The sequence below is a fragment of the Ornithorhynchus anatinus genome, chromosome 2 (assembly GCF_004115215.2).
Source record: "Ornithorhynchus anatinus isolate Pmale09 chromosome 2, mOrnAna1.pri.v4, whole genome shotgun sequence".
NCBI lineage: Eukaryota > Metazoa > Chordata > Mammalia > Monotremata > Ornithorhynchidae > Ornithorhynchus > Ornithorhynchus anatinus.
In genome coordinates this window covers 157306579-157320662 of record NC_041729.1, presented here as the reverse complement: position 1 = coordinate 157320662, position 14084 = coordinate 157306579, and the positions used below count along the sequence as shown (strand labels likewise).

At 43.3% G+C, this 14084-nt stretch overlaps 1 protein-coding gene across 7 annotated transcripts in view; it reads right to left on the bottom strand.

Moving 5' to 3' along the window:
• Window positions 1-14084, bottom strand: part of SLC16A7 (solute carrier family 16 member 7) — a 238141-nt gene that overhangs the window by 152651 nt on the left and 71406 nt on the right. For 4 of the 7 annotated variants that reach the window (XM_029057057.1, XM_029057047.1, XM_029057039.2 and 1 more), the window contains one exon: window positions 6765-6853. The gene's annotated coding sequence lies outside the window, so the exon portion shown is untranslated. Of the gene's footprint in view, window positions 1-6764; window positions 7086-14084 lie in introns of those variants that run through there. The other 3 variants (XM_029057073.2, XM_039911237.1, XM_029057031.2) reach the window with 3 other exon arrangements.

Below are 14084 nucleotides of genomic sequence, written 5' to 3'. Positions count from 1 at the left end.
ATTATTATTCTTGCTCTCATTGCTATCATTATTAGCATTGTTACTGTTAGCATTATTATCATTGTTAAGTGCTTATCATGAGTCAAGCACTGTTCTAGGCGCTTGGTCAGACAGAAGTTCATCGGGTTGGAGCCAGTCCCTGTCTCATCGGCACTCACAGTCTAAGCAGGAGCCACAACAGGCAATGACTCCCCCATTTTACAGTTGAGAAAAAGGAGGCACGGAAAAGTGAAGTGATCTGGCCAAGGTCACACAGCGGACAAGTGGCGGAGAGAGGATTAGAACCCAGGTCCTCTGACTCCCAGATCTGTGCTTTATCGATCAGGCCTCACTGCACCTCAGGGTGATCTGAATAGAGCATGGGCTCCGTGTAGTCATCTGCCTCCACTTGGCACCCAATTCAGGAGTCCTTCTTATGTAGTTGCTATATATATATATATATATGTTCGTATACAGTTTGTGTGGTCATGGGTTCAAATTCTGACTCGGGTGTTTTTCATCTATGTGACTTTGGGCAAGTCACTTAACTTCTCCGTGCCTCAGTTACCTCATCTGTAAAATGGGCATTAAGACTGTGAGCCCCATGGGGGGGAACCTGAGCACTTTGTATCCTCCCCAGCGCTTAGAACAGTGCTTTGCACATAGTAAGCGCTTAACAAATGCCATCATTATTATCATTATTATTATTATTCGTTGCTACATATTCATTCATTCGATAGTATTTATTGAGCGCTTACTATGTGCAGAGCACTGCACTATGCACTTGGAATGTACAAATCGGCAGCAGATAGAGACAGTCCCTGCCCTTTGATGGGCTCACGGTCTAATCGGGGGAGACAGACAGACCAAAACAATAGCAATAAAGAGGATCAAGGGGATGGACATCTTATTAAAATGATAGCAGTTAACAGAATCAAGGGGATGTACATATTTTAATGTTCTGCTCATTATGGCCACTCCATCAGTAAACTCTTGATGATTGGGTAATAATCATTCACTGGCACACTCCTTAGGTTCACAGTTTCATTAGTAATAATAATTATAATAATGATGGCATTTGTTAGGCCCTTACTGTGTGCCAAGCACTGTTCTAAGCGCTGGGGTAGATAAAGGGTAATCAGGTCGTCCCTCGTGGGGCTCACACTTTTAATCCCCATTTTACAGATGAGGTCACTGAGGCCCAGAGAAGTGAAGTGACTTCCCCTAAGGTCACACAGCAGACAAGTGGCGGAGCCGGGATTAGAACCCACGTCCTCTGACTCCCAAGCCCGGGTTCCTTCCAAGTTTAGAGCTTTTCTCCAGGAAGAGCTGCAATAAGCACTAATAATTTCAATTCAGATGGAGTATATTGAGGGTTTATATTGGAAGAGATAATTTCCCCTCTCCTGCAGGCTTTCATTACACTCAGTGATGGTGAATCAAAAGGACTGACATTTCCCTTTCATGACTGTCACTAAAATTCCGGAACTTGCACGTTATAACTGTAATACATGATCGAGTGTACCATCGCTGTTTGTTGCTGTGGCCACTAAAACTATTAAGGGCAGTTTAATGTGCTGTGGATTTTTCATTACCATTTATAAAATGCAGATAGATTATTTCTCTCTGTTACAAAGGTCTTCCAAAATGCATTAGCGATGCACAAGAAATAGGCAAGCGGTGCTTAAAGGAACATTAAATCTAGTGGCTAGGCCAAACCTCACATGTCATGATGTTTAATGCCCTTCATAAGAAAATAAGCATTACGTAAAATGAACACTAATGAAAAATACATTGCCTCCTGTGAAGTGGGAGTTAAGAAATTACACAAACAAAAATTATGATTGTCACAGAAAAGACGACCCGTACAACACATTCCACAAGGGCTATCAAGCGCTCGGTACAGTGCTCTGCACACAGTAAGCGCTCAGTAAGTCCGATCGAATGAATAAAGGCTAAACCACCCCCTTCTCTCAAATACCTTATTTATTTATTCATTACCCTATTCATTTTGTTTATGACATGCACATCACCCTGATTCTATTTATTTGCTATTGCTTTAATGAGATGTTCTTCCCCTCGATTCTGTTTATTGTCATCGTTCTCGTCTGTCCGTCTCCCCCGCTTAGACCGTAAGCCCGTCGAAGGGCAGGGACTGTCTCTACCTGTTGCCGATTTGTACATTCCAAGCGCTTAGTACAGTGCTCTGCACATAGTAAGCACTCAATGAATACTATTGAATGAATGAATGAAAATAGCACTGAGATCCCTCGCCTGGGAAATATTTGAAAGAAAAGTTGCACGACCTTGGTGCGATTTGCATAAGAGGTGCTTCGTACTCTGCAAAGTTTCATGGATTTATTTGTTATTTTTGTTAATAATAATGTTGGTATTTGTTAAGCGCTTACGATGTGCCGAGCACTGTTCTAAGCGCTGGGGTACACATAGGGGAATCAGGTTGTCCCACGTGGGGCTCACAGTCTTCATCCCCATTTTACAGATGAGGGAACCGAGGCCCAGAGAAGTTAAGTGACTTGCCCACAGTCACACAGCCGCCAAGTGGCAGAGCTGGGATTTGAACTCATGAGCTCTGACTCCAAAGCCCGTGCTCTTTCCCCTGAGCCACGCTGCTTCTGTAAGTGCTTACTATGTGCTAGGCACTACACTAAGCTCTGGGGAAAATAGAAGCTAATCAGGTTGTACACAGTCCTTGTCCCACATGGGGTTCCCAGTCTTGATCCCCATTTTAGAGATGAGGCAACTGAGGCAAAGAAAAGTTACATAATAAGTGTGGTGGTTCCCATGGTATCTGTTAACCGTTTACTATGTGCCGGGCACTCTTCTAAGCGCTGGGGTGGACACACTTCAATCAGGAAAGGCACGGCATGGCGTCGTGGATAGAGCACGGGCCTGGGAGTCAGAGGTCATGGGTTCTCATCCCAGTTCCTCCACTTGCCTGCTCTGTGAACTTGGGAAAGTCATTATACTTCTCTGGGCCTCGGTAACCTCATCTGTAAAATGGAGATGGAGACCGTGCGCCTCACGTGGGTCAGGGACTGTGTCCAACCCGATTTGCTTGTATCCACCCCAGTGCTTACTACAGTGCCTGGCGCATGTTAAATGCATAAAAAAATACCGTAATTATTATTATTAGACCGTAAGCTCATTGTGGGCAGGGAACAATAATAATAATGTTGGTATTTGTTAAGCAGTTACTATGTGCCGGGCAGTGTTCTAAGAGCTGGGGTAGACACAGGGGAATCAGGTTGTCCCACGTGGGGCTCACAGTCTTAATCCTCATTTTACAGATGAGGCAACTGAGGCACCGAGAAGTGAAGCGACTTGCCCAAAGTCACACAGCTGACAAGTGGCCGAGCCGGGGTTCGAACCCATGACCTCTGACTCCAAAGCCCGTGCTCTTGCCACTGAGCCACGTCTGATTATTGTGGTACGGTACTCTCCCAAACGCTTAGTACAGTGTTCTCCACACAGAAAACACTCAGCAAATTCAACTGAATGGATGACTGACTGAATGAATAAATGAATAAGTGAGGAGTGGAAGGAATTATTTTCTCTGGTAATATACAACAAACCAAACAGAAAGGAAAAGAATCGACAAATGTTAAGAGAGAAATTGTATTTAAGATTCCAGTGCAACTGAATCTGCTGCAAAACTAATGATGATATTATCCATTTCCGATCCACTTGGGTGATGCAAACTGTATAACATTACAGAGCCCAACAAAGACTGCAGACAAACCTTTGCATCAAACACAGGACGACTTTCCAGCCCTAGGAACCGTTTGTGGAAAATAGCAGGGGCCTCTTATTGGGAGACCTGGGTTCTAATCCCGTCTCCACACTCGCCTGCTTAAATAAATCGCTTCACTTCTCTTTTCAGTTCACTCACCTGTAAAAATGGAGCTAAGATACCTCTTTGCTCAGGAAGAGGGATGGATCTGATTTGTTTGTACAAAGCAGTGTTTAGTAAGGTACTTCACACATAGCAAACTCTAGACTGTAAGCTCCTTGTGAGTTGTGGGCAGGAAATGGGTCTATTTTTTCATTCATTGATTCAATCTTATTTATAAAGAGCTTACTGGGTACGGAGCACTGTACTAAGCACCTGGGATAGTAGGGTACAATAAATAACAGTGATATTCCCTACCCGCAAGGATTCATAGTCTGGAGGCAGGGAGACAGACATCAATAGAAATAGATAAAATTACAGATAAATACATAGATGCTCTGGGGCTGGTGGGCAGGGGGTGGGTGGGAAGGGCATCCATTCGTTCAATAGTATTTATTGAGCGCTTACTATGTGCAGAGCACTGAACTAAGCGCTTGGAATGTACAAATCGGTAACAGATAGAGACAGTCCCTGCCCTTTGACGGGCTCACGGTCTAATCGGGGGAGACGGACAGACGAGAACAATAGCAATAAATAGAATCGAGGGGATGAACATCTCATTAAAACAATAGCAAATAAATAGTATCAAGGGGATGTACATCTCATTAACAAAACATATAGGGTAATGAAAATATATACAGTCGAGCGGTTGAGCACAGTGCTGAGGGGAGGGGAAGGGAGAGGGGGAGGAGCAGAGGGAGAGGGGGGAGAAGAGGGTTTAGTTGCGGAGAGGTGAAATGGGGTGTGGAGAGAGCAGAGGGAAAAGGGGAGCTCAGTCTGGGAAGGCCTCTTGGAGGAGGTGAGTTTAAGTAGGGTTTTGAAGAGGGGAAGAGAATCAGTTTGGCGGAGGTGAGGAGGGAGGACGTTCTGGGACCGCGGGAGGACGTGGCCCGGGGGGTCGACGGCGGCAACCGTACAATGTCAAAGGTACAGTGTCAGGATGACGTAGAAGGGAGTGGGAGATGAGGAAAAGAAGTTGTGGGTTCTAATCTCAGCTCTGCTACTTGGTTGTGTGACCTGGGACAACTCACTTAACTTCCCTGGTCCTCATTTACCTCATGTGTAAAATGGGGATTAAGAGTGTGAGCCCCTCATAGGACAACCCGATTACCTTATATCTATACCAGTGCTTAGAACAGTGCTTGGCACATAGTAAGAGCTTAACAAATGCCATCAACATTATTATTAGTTAGGCAGTGACTACCAGCAGAAGAGTTTCCCTTTCTCTCCAAAGCTAATACGTGGGCAGGGAAAGCTGGTTTAAATCATTGTCTAGTTTGGCCTGTGCCATATTTTCTCCTTCTGGACTTTAAGCTTATTGTGGACGGGGAACGTATCTGTTTATTGGTGTACTCTACTCTCCCAAATACTTAGTACATTCTCTGCACACAGTAAGCGCTCAATAAATACAACTTAATCGATGAATGAATGAATGAATGAATGAATCCCTCCTAGTGCTTGCACCTAGAAATCAATTTCACCTCATCACCTACCTTTGAACCCACTAACACTCCTGATGGCAAAGAGAATATTATTTAATCAATCATTCAATAGTATTTATTGAGCACTTACTATGGGCAGACACTGTATTAAGCGCTTGGAATGTACAATTCGGCAACAGATAGAGACAATCCCTGCCCATTGATGATGAATCCTTCAATAGCATTTATTGAGCACTTATTGCATACAGAGCACCGTAATGAATACCTGGGTGTACAAGTAGGAGCAGGACTAGAAGTAGTCGTAGGGAAGCAGTGTGGTCTAGTGAGAAGAGCAAGGGCCTGGGACTCAAAGGACCTGGGTTCTAATCCCTGCTCTGTCCCTTAATTGTTGTGGGTCCTTGGGCAAGTCACTTAACTTCTCTGTGCCTCAGTTCCCTCATCTGCAAAAGCGGGATTAAGACCGTGAGCATCACGTGGAAAAAGCCTATTACCTCGTTTGCACCCCAGTGCTTAGAACAGTGTTTGGCATGTACTAAGCACTTAACAAATACCACAAATATTATTATAATTATTATCTTCTCTGCACCTCAGTTCCCTCATCTGTAAAATCGAGATTCAAAACCTGTTGTCCCTCTTACTTGAACTGGGAGCCCCAGGTGGGATTTGAATATCGAGTCTCTACCCAGTGCATAGTACAGTGCTTGGTACATAATAATAATAATAATAATAATAATAATAATAATGTTGGCATTTGTTAAGCGCTTACTATGTGCCGAGCACTGTTCTAAGCGAGGGGGTAGATACAGGGTAATCAGGTTGTCCCACCTGGGGTGCACAGACTTAATCCCCATTTTACAGATGAGGTAACTGAGGCACCGAGAAGTCAAGTGACTTGCCCAAAGTCACACAGCTGACAGGTGGCATAGCCGGGATTCGAACCCATGACATAGTAAGCAATGCATTGTAATTATTATTCAACACCACTGAGTACAACCTACTGTAATAAATACTTGGAAAGAACAAAGCCGAGAATTCACATAATAGAGTTAGTAGACATGAATGTTGCCCTTAAGGAACTAACCGCAGCTGAAAAGAGAACTTCAGAACTGGGATACGGTTTATGGCCAGAGCTTATTACTTCCTATATTCATAAAGGAGTGGACAGCGAATGAAAAGCATCAGAAATAAACTTGACAAACTTAACACCTCATCTTGAATACATCCCACCACTCCAAGAGCAATATTCCCTTTAGTTTCCACTGAAATAGCTACAAAGTATAACTTCCGCTTCGACCACTTTCTTGAGCAGAAGCCAAATTTCAACCTACCCTTCAAACAATGGCATTCACTTAAAACCCACTAATTCAATAGAGGCTAGGCGCAGAGGAAGCTAGGAAAAAGATCTTTCCCACATATTTAGGAGATGTACTTACAGTTGAAGTCTGCCAGGCCAATCGTCACTTGTTTTCCAAGATTCCGTCTAATGGGGTTCACGGGGAAACATCACCAGGACAATAAAGACCTGAAAGATTCCAAGAATGAAATCGAAACTAAAAATTAGGTGTTGAAGAAAAGGCCAAGAAAGTTTTAAATTCGGAGAGACCGTTAACTTCTATCAGCAGAAGTAGATCGTGAAGTGTGGAGCACGTTTATCAGCTTTCATTTAATTGAACTGTTTATATTTTCCCTTATTTAAACCGGCTTTTTTATGTTCCAGATGGTTAAACCTCTACGTTGCCTTTCTCACTGATAACACCAGAGGCCTCAGACTGGTATTTAGCGAAAGCACTTGACACTCCAGCTAAACAAGGTCATCCCCTTATCCTTGTGACTAGAGGCTTGCTTGGCTCACGCTAGTGAACTCTGCACATGCTTCTGGTCGAGGTTAAATACCACAAGGGAGCAGAGAGTTGGCACGTTGGCCACTGAGTCAGGGTTGATGCTAAGCCCTACCTACCCTAAATGCAAAACAAGCAATCCATATTAACCTTCAATTGCTTTTCCACTCCCATTCTCTTTATTTTTGTGTGTTTGTGCAGTCAAGAAATAGCAATCTTTCATTTTCACATACGGACACCACATATGCAGCCTTGTTTTTACTGACTAGTATCACTTATTAATATTAGGTTACATAACACATACCTACACCCCTCCATATATTTGTATATGGAGGGGTTTGTCATATATATGTATGTAGAAATATATACGAGTGGGTATATATGTGTATATATATATATACACACATATGTATATGTGTGGCTCAGTGGCAAGAGCCCGAGCTTGGGAGTCAGAGGTCATGCGTTCGACTCCCGGCTCTGCCACTTGTCAGCTGTGTGACTGTGGGCAAGTCACTTGACTTCTCTGGGCCTCAGTTTCCTCATCTGTAAAATGAGGATGAACACTGTGAGCCTCACTTGGGACAACCTGATTACCCTGTATCTATCCCAGCGCTTAGAACAGTACTCTGCACATAGTAAGCGCTTAACAAATACCAACATTATTATTTTTATATATACACACAACACCAGGGGAGATGATAATGATGATGATGGTATTTGTTAAGCGCTTAATATGTGCCAAAGCACTGTTCTAAGCGCTGGCGTAGATACGAGCTAATCAGGTTGTCCCACGTGGGGCTCACCATCTTAATTCCCATTTTACAGATGAGGTAACTGAGGCACAGAGAATTTAAGTGACTCACCCAAGGTCACACAGCAGACAAGTGGCGTAGTGGGCGTTAGAACCCACGACCTGACTCCCAAGCTTGGGCTCTTTTCACTAAGCCACGCTGCTATTTCTTCAACAAAATTATTTTCTCTAATGAGATATACATCACCCTGATTCTATTTAGTTGACATTGTTTTCATGAGATGTTCTTTCCCTTGACTCTATCGCCATTGTTCTCATCTGCCCGTCGCCCCCGATTAGACCGTAAGCCCGTCAAACGGCAGGGACCGTCTCTATCTGTTGCCGACTTGTTCATTCCAAGCGCTTAGTACAGTGCTCTGCACATAGTAAGCGCTCAATAAATACTATTGAATAAATGAATGAAAAACACTGATACAACATAGAGATATGTACACACATACATACATACACACGCATACACGCATGTGTACGCATCACACACACCAACGCGTACTCATGTTTTACACAAACACATGCTTTCAAACTTCCCATCAGCCCAGAGGTAGCAATGACGGTCGGATGCCGTGTTTGCCCTGTGAAACCACTGCCCTTGTCGGCATCCATCTTGCCCTGGTATTCTAGCTATTTTCTGGTCCCTCTGAGTTTTGTTGTGACATTCACCCGTCAGTCAATCAATTGTAATTACTGAGTGCTTACTGTGTGCAGAGCGCTGCACTTAGGACATGGGAGAGTACAATACAACAGAGTTGATAGACACAGTCCCTCCCCCCAACAAGCTTAGAGGAGAATCAATCGACCAGTCAACGGTATTTACGGAGATCTTACTGTGGGCAGAGCACTGTAATAAACAAGTGCAAGAGGAAAACACAACAGAGTTGGCAGACGTGTTCTCTGCCCACAAGGAGCAAATGAAAATGGTACACTTTTCTTTTAGCTTTCCTCCACTTTTGTGGTAGAAATGAGAATTTTAAAAAAATCCCCCTAACCTTTTTTAATCCATATTGTGTGGCGTGTACAGCAATGTTTTATCAATGAAGATGAGCAGTTTGTGTTGATGATAAGATTTCAGAAATATTCTGTTCCATAATAATAATATTGGTATTTGTTAATAATAATGTTGGTATTTGTTAAGCGCTTACTATGTGCAGAGCACTGTTCTAAGCGCTGGGGTAGATACGGGGTAATCAGGTTGTCCCACGTGAGGCTCACATTTAATCCCCGTTTTACAGATGAGGGAACTGAGACACATAGAAGTTAAGTGACGCCCACAGTCACGCAGCTGACAGGTGGTGGAGCCAGGATTCGAACCCATGACCATTTGTTAAGCGCTTACTATGTTCTAGGCACAGTACTAAGCACCGGGATGAATACAAGTAAATAGGGTTGAACACATTCCTGTCCTATGTGGAGCTCATGGTCCCAATCACCATTTTACAGATGAGGTACCTGGGGCCCAGAGAAATGAAGCGACTTTCATTCAATAGTATTTATTGAGCGCTTACTATGTTCAGAGCACTGTACTAAGCACTTGGAATGTACAACTGAGCAAGAGATAGAGACGGTCCCTACTCAATGACAGGCTCAGAGTCTCAGTGAGGGAGAGTGACAGCAAAGCAAAACAGAACAAAAGAAAACAAGACAACATCATCAAGATAAATAGAATCATGGAGATAAACACCTCCTTAACAAAATAAATAGGGTAATTCAGTAGTATTTCTTGAGCGCTTACTATGTGCGGAGCACTGTACTAAGCTCTTGGAATGTACAAATGGGTAACAGATACAGTCCCTGCCCTTTGACGGGCTTACGGTCTAATGGGGGGAGACGGGCAGACAAGAACAATAGCAATGATATATTCAAATAAGCACAGTGCTGAGGGGAGGGGAAGGGAGACGAGCAGAGGGCAGGGGAAGAGGGGAAGGGGAGGGGAGGTGGAGCAGAGAGCCCAAGGTCACACAGCAGATAAGTGGCAGAACTGGGATCAGAACCCCTGACCTTCCGACTCCAGGCCCGTGCTCTATCCAACTGATTCCATTAGCCCTGCCACTGATCGCTCAATGCTCCTGCTGGGCCCAGGGGCCCTGGAGAGAAAGTATGGATGCCTCACTGCGAGTCATCACCACCATTAGGCCTCATTATTTCCAAATCCTGATCATGGACATCAAGGGCTCTCCTCTTACATAACTACTCTCTTTCGTTCAATAGTATTTCTTGAGCACTCACTATGTGCAGAGCACTGTACTAAGCACTTGGAATGTACAATTTGGGCATCAGATAGAGACAATCCCTGCCCACTGATGGACTTACAGTCTAACTGGGGGAGACGGACAGACAAATGCAATAGCAATGAATAGAATCAAGGGGATGTACGTCTCATTAACAAAATAAATGGGGTATTAAAATTCATACATTTGAGCGGACGAGCACAGTGCCGAGGTGAGGGGATGGGAGAGGGGGAGAAGCAGAGGGAAAGGGGGGGAAAAGGGGGCTTAGCTGAGGGGAGGTGAAGGGGGGTCAGAGAGGGAGCAGAGGGAAAAGGGGAAGCTCAGTCTGGGAAGGCCTCTTGGAGGAGGCCTTATTATTATTATTATTATTATCATTATCACTCTCTTCACCTGCTCATTTCTCCATAGCCTATTCTCTTCACTTCTTCTAGGTGAATCTTCTCACTGTCCCCCTTTCTCCCCGCTGCATCCGCTTGATAATACTTCTCCCAGTGCCAGAAACTCTCTGCCCCTTCAAATCTGCCCTACCACAACTCTCCTCAGCTTCAGAGCCTTTCTAAAAACCCTCTTCCTCCAGGATGCATTTCTTGATTAATTCCTGGTTTTGACTGTGGCCTCTGAGCCTTGAGGAACCTGAGATTTGCCAACTCCTGCTATGGCACCCTCCTGATCTTCATCTGTATATTGTCTTAGTGATCTGTTTTCCTCTCTCCTGGTGTTTTTGTCACCAGCCCCTTCTCCCCTTTATCACCTGTAGATTGTGGGTCCCCTAGAGACGAGGCACCGTGGTTAATTCTCACCTCTGTATTTCCCAGTGCTCAGAGCGGTGTTATGCAATAGTTTGCACTTCGATTTTTTAATGACTTTTTCGAGAAGCAGCGGAGCTCAGTGGACAGACCCGGGGCTTGGGTGTCAGAGGTCATGGGTTCAAATCCCGGCTCTGCCACTTGTCAGCTGGGTGACTGTGGGCAGGTCACTTCGCTTCTCTGTGCCTCAGTTACCTCATCTGTAAAATGGCGATTAACTGTGAGCCTCACATGGAGCAACCTGATTACCCTGTATCTACCTCAGCGCTCAGAACAGTGCTCTGCACATAGTAAGCACTTAACAAATACCAACATTATTATTATTATTATTATTATCATTATTATTAATGGCACTGTTTAAGCGCTTACTATGTGACAAACACTGTTCTAAGCAGTGGGGTAGATACAAGTATATCAGGTAGGGCATAGTCCCTGTCCCACTTTAGGGTCATAATCTAAGTAGGAGGGAGGCCAGGTCCTGAATTCCCTTTTAATAGTTGAGGAAACTGAGACACAGATAAGTTAGGTGACTTGCCCAAGGTCCCACAGCAGGAAAGAGGTAGAGCTGGGATTATTCAGTCAATGGTATTTATTCCGTGCTTACTGTATACACAGCACTGTACTACGCATTTGGGAGAGTACGAGATAACAATAAACAGACACAATCCCTGCCCACAACAAGCTCACGGTCTAGAGTGGGAGACAGACATTAATATAAATAAATACATGACAGATATGTATATAAGTGCTGTGGGGCTGGGAGGGGGGATGAATGAAGAGAAAAAATCCGGGTGCTGCAGAAGGGAGTGGGAAATACCTCACAAATACCATTATTATGATAAAATTTCTAATGGGCCATTTTGAGAATTCTCTTCTGGCAATGTGAATCTGAGGTGTGCCTGTTCTCTGTGATTTGCATGGGGAACCCCATTCCATATAGGTTGTTACAGCCTGGAACCTATATAGCACTGGAGAAGGGGATAGCAATTAAATGTTTTCAATCTATCAATCAAGGTGCTGAGCAGAAATATGGGAACCTATATAGGAGTGGAGAAGGGGACAGCAATTAAATGTTTTCAATCAATCAATCAATCAAGGTGCTGAGCCGAAATATGGTGTAGTCAACTCAGAGATCAATTTACTTCAAAGGAATGCCTACCTCCTTGGGCACTCCACCTCATGTCTAATGTCCTGTATTCCATCACAAGGATAACAAAATCTTTAATCATTCAATCAATCGATGGTATTTATTGAGTGTCTACTGTACGCAGAGCACTGCACTAATATATGGGAAACAACAATACAAGAGAGTTGCTATATGTGATCTCTTTCCACAAGGAGTTTATTGTTAGCAGGATTTGTTCATATTGAAACATATTCTAATGTTGGGGTTGTTTTGAGCCTTATCCAAGAATGATCTACAATTAATAAAAAATATTTTTATATTCCTTTTAAGAAAACTTCCTTTTTAAGGACAATTAATATTTTCCTCATTAAAATGATCAAAGCAGAAAAAAAATGTGTTTATCCAGTAACCAGAAGTAAAACACTAATGGAGCAAGAAAAGTGTTTGAGAAGGGAGGACAAAAAACTGCATTTAGAGCAAAGTGTTTTTCTCTCATTGTTAGGTAATCTTAATTACACAATATTATCTCCAGTTCCAGATACCAGTAAGATGCAAAGTTAAATAAATCATCTAAAATCACTCAACAAATCAGTGATTGACTAAGAAGACAGATTAGAGCCAACAGTCAGATATTCTCTCATCAAAGGGATTTACCCAGGTAAGTAAAAATCACTGGCAATTCCTTCTGCGAAATCATTTTTTTAACCCCAGAGAGAAAAACCAGTTGGGGAAAATCAATATGAAATTGTCTCTAGTGTAGCCAATTAAAGTAATTATGAATCGCATGGCTCAGATCTTCATAGGCAAAGCAAGGTGGAGAAGTAGGTGACCATTCCGATAATTTGGGCAAGATTACCCATTTGTAAAATCCTCTATATTTTACAGAGGACTAGCTAGATGATCTCGCTCATGAGGGAAACTTTAAACTACACACAGCTACAGTGTGTTTCTACTGCACTTCCAGTACAGAGTATCGAGAAGCAGCGAGGCTCAGTGGAAAGAGCTGGGGACTCAGAGGTCATGGGTACAAATCCCAGTTCTGCGGCTTGTCAGCTGTGTGACTTTGGGCAAGTCACTTAACTTCTCTGTGCCTAAATTCCCTCAACTGTAAAATGGGGATTAAGATGGTGAGCCCCTCGTGGGACAACCTGATGACCTTGTATCCTCCCCAGCTCTTAGAACAATGCTCTGCACATAGTAAGTGCTTAACAAATGCCATCATTATTATCATTATTATTACAGAGAAGCAGTGTGGTCCAGTGGAAAGAGCATAGGCCTAGGAATCAGAGGACCTGGGTTCTAATCCGGGTTCCACCATTTACCTGTTGTGTGACCTTGGGTACAACACAACTTCTCTGTACTTCATTTACTTCATCTGAATAACTATTCTCTATCCTACTTAGACCGGTGAGCCCCATATGGAACCTGATGATCTTGTATCTATCCAGTTCTTAAAACAGTGCTTGGCACAGAGTAAGAGTTTAACAAATATCCCTTAGCATTGTTTCTACAGTGTCCTGGTAGAAGAGTAGACAAGCTTCTCTTGTTAAATGGTGCTTGGTGGGTATAGTTTCAGTAATACAGCTGACCTGGTCTAAGAGGTAAAATATATGAGGGTGCCCATTATGATGCAAACATAAATCTTAAATGAACAAAGCAGATTAAAGTCTATCAATCTGTTATTTATGCGTATCTTTTGACTTTCTAGGGATAACCAGATTTTCTCCTCAAAGACCCGTTAGTACAAAGCCAGGATCAATGACCTTCTTGGACTTTTATGGTTAAACCATGGATAGACATTTACAGAAAGAGGTCTTCATTTATTGAGGGAAAAACAACTTTCTTTGTGGATCTGGTAATGGAAAAGCAATTCGTTGCATAAGCTTCACCTATTTGGGAAAAGCCACCAGCTCACAAACATTATTTGGAATGTTAATGTGAAAATCA